Genomic DNA, 3,246 nt, shown 5'->3' on the forward strand with positions numbered 1-3,246 from the left:
CAGACAACATGAGTATATGTCACTTCCTTCCATAACATTACAGACTATTACAGTTGACCCATAATGGCATTTAGTCTAACCTACTCCATTATACCACATCTCCTCCTCCCCACATCTCCTCCTCCCCACATCTCCTCCTCCCCCTCCCGCCTCCAGTTTCTGTTTGGATATCTCCACAAAGTCTCTGTTCGGAGTTCTAAAGCTTTCCCACGTTCCTACCTATCCATAGAATCCCTACTGTGCTGAACTAGGTCATTCGTAGAAACATAGAAAAACTACAGCACAATACAGGTCTTTCAGCCCACAAAGTTGTGCCAAGTATGTCCCTACCTTAGCGATTACTAGGCTTACCTATAACCCTCTATCTTACTAAGTTCCATGTACTTATCTAAAAGTCTCTTAAAAGACCCTATCGAATCTGCCTCCACCACCGTTGCTGGCAGCCCATTCCACGCACCCACCACCCTCTGAGTGAAAAACTTACCCATCGAGTCTGCACCGACTCTCTTAAAGAGCATTCTACCCAGGCCCACGCCCCGCCCTATCAGTGTGACCCACCTAACTTGCACATTTTTGGATATTAAGGGGCAATTTTTAGCATGGCCAATCCACCTAACCCACACATCTTTGGACTGTGGGAGGAAACCGGAGCACCCGGAGGAAACCCATGTGGACACAGGGAGAACGTGCAGACTCCGCAAAGACAGTAACCCAAGGCTGGAATTGAGCCTGGGTCCCTGGAGCTGTGAGGCAGCAGCACTAACTGCTGTGCCACCCAAACTCAATGCTTCAGTCTCCTAGTCTTTCCGAACTTTTCAAACTTTCATAGTCCTATGAGAAATGTGTCCTAACTTTGCTTTATTAGATAAATGCCATTTTTCATTCTCTCTCCGTGTTCTCTTACATCTGTAGGCTTTGTGATGTCTTAGCAAGTCTACCCTACCTAGTTCTCTTATTTCCAGGGAATTAGGCGTTTCCATTCTGATAGAAAAATGAAAAATGCTAGAGAGACAGCAGGTCTGGCAACATCCCGAGAGAGAGAAAGAGAAACAGTAAATGTTTCAAGTCCGTATGACCCTTCTTCAGTCATATGGACTCGGAACATTAACTCTGTTTCTCTCTCCACAGATGCTGCCAGACCCACTGAGCTTTTCCAGCATTTTCTGTTTTTATTTCTCATTCCAGCATTGGCAGTATTTTGCCTTTATTTGCATTCCGATGTTGGTCTTCTGGTCACTGTTGAACAAAAATTCAAAATAGTAGATGACACAGGATCACCTAATTGGGCGTTTTTTTTTTCATACCGACCTCTCTAACTTCTGTTTCTTACACCAATTGCAAGCAAAGCTCTTCTGTTTCTTCTTACTGTTCCCTGCTCTGTCTGGACAATGTAATATCTTAAGTATGGCGGTTTCACCACATCACTCAGCCAAACCTGTTCTCCCTGTTGCAAATCTGACAATGTTCTTGCTCTGTGACGGTTATCACAGTGTTCATCTGTTTATTTCATAACGTTTCCAGTCTTTCTCACCTTTTCTCCATGTCGGTCTCTTTGACATGTGGCAACAATGTGTGTGGAAAGGTGTTGTATATAGGCAGCATGGTGGCACAGTGGTTAGCACTGCTGCCTCACAGCACTGGAGACCCAGGTTCAATTCCTGGCTTGGGTCACTGTCTGTGCGGAGTCTGCACGTTCTCCCTGTATCTGCGTGGGTTTCCTCCTACAGTCCAAGAGACGTGCTAGTTAAGTGCATTGACCGTGCTAAATTCTCCCTCAGTGTACCCAAACAGGTGCCAGAGTGTGGCGACTAGGGGATTTTCACAGTAAAACTTCATTGCAGTGTAAATGTAAGCCTACTTGTGACACTAGAACCATAGAAAATTACAGCTCAGAAACAGGCCTTTTGGCACTTCTTGTCTGTGCCGAACCATTTTTTGCCTAGTCCCACTGACCTGCACTTGGACCATATCCCTCCACACCCCTCTCACAGGGGTTTTTTAAAAATTCATTCATGGGCATCGCTGGTTGGCCACCATTTATTGCCCATCCCTAGTTGCCCGTGTTCAGAGGGCAGTTGAGAGTCAACATCATTGCTGTGGCTCTGGAGTCACATGTAGGCCAGACCAGGTAAGGATGGCAGATTTCCTTCCCTAAAGGACAGTAGTGAACCAGATGGGTTTTTATGACAATCAACAATGGTTTCATGGTCATCAGCAAATTCTTAATTCCAGCTTTTTTAAAAATTGAATTCAAGTTCCACTATCTGCTGTGGCAGGATTCGAACCCGGGTCCCCAGAACATTAACTGAGTTTCTGGATTAATAGTCTAGCGATAATACCACTGGGCCATCGCCTCCCCTAAATAAATAAAAAGTATATTCATGTTTGCTCCTAGTTGCAACAAGATCACGTTAAGAGTCTGATCATTTGACATATTGATGATGTCACCAGCTGTTTGAGTGGACAAACGGATGGTCTATCCTAACAACCTGTAGAGTAAACACTTTTCCAATAAAGCTCCTGGTTGTTTGTACATTGAAAATACAGGCAGGGGTAGACCATTTGGCTCTTCGAGCCTACTCTGCCATTCATTTAGAACATGGCCTACAAACTGAAAGAAAACTGGCGATGAGGAGGTTGGAACCTCGCTGTCAGACTCTCCTGGAGAAATAAAAACAAATAGAAAAATCATTGATCAGTGCTGCAGACGTCTGCAAAGGATTAAGAAGATAAAAACATCGCTAAACCAAAACCAGCCTCCCATCCATTGACTCTGTCTACACTTCCCGCTGCTCGGCAAAGCAGCCAGCATAATTAAGGACCCCACGCACCCCGGACATTCTCTCTTCCATCCTCTTCCTTCGGGAAAAAGATACAAAAATCTGAGGTCACATACCAACCGACTCAAGAACAGCTTCTTCCCTGCTGCCGTCAGACTTTTTATTGGACTTGCCTTGCATTAAGTTGATCTTTCTCTACACCCTAGCTATGACTGTAACACTACATTCTGCACTCTCTCGTTTCCTTCTCTATGAACGGTATGTTTTGTCTGTATAGCGTGCAAGAAACAGTACTTTTCACTGTATGTTAATACATGTGACAATAATAAATCAAATCAAATCAAAGTTGGTTTGCTGGTGCAGCAGGTAATTAAGAAGACAAATGGAAGTTCGTCCTTCATTGCTAGAGGGATGGAGTTTAAAAACAGTGAGGTTATGTTGTAGCTGTATAAGGTGCTGGTGAGGC

Source organism: Mustelus asterias, chromosome 7, assembly GCF_964213995.1.
Source record: "Mustelus asterias chromosome 7, sMusAst1.hap1.1, whole genome shotgun sequence".
Lineage (NCBI taxonomy): Eukaryota > Metazoa > Chordata > Chondrichthyes > Carcharhiniformes > Triakidae > Mustelus > Mustelus asterias.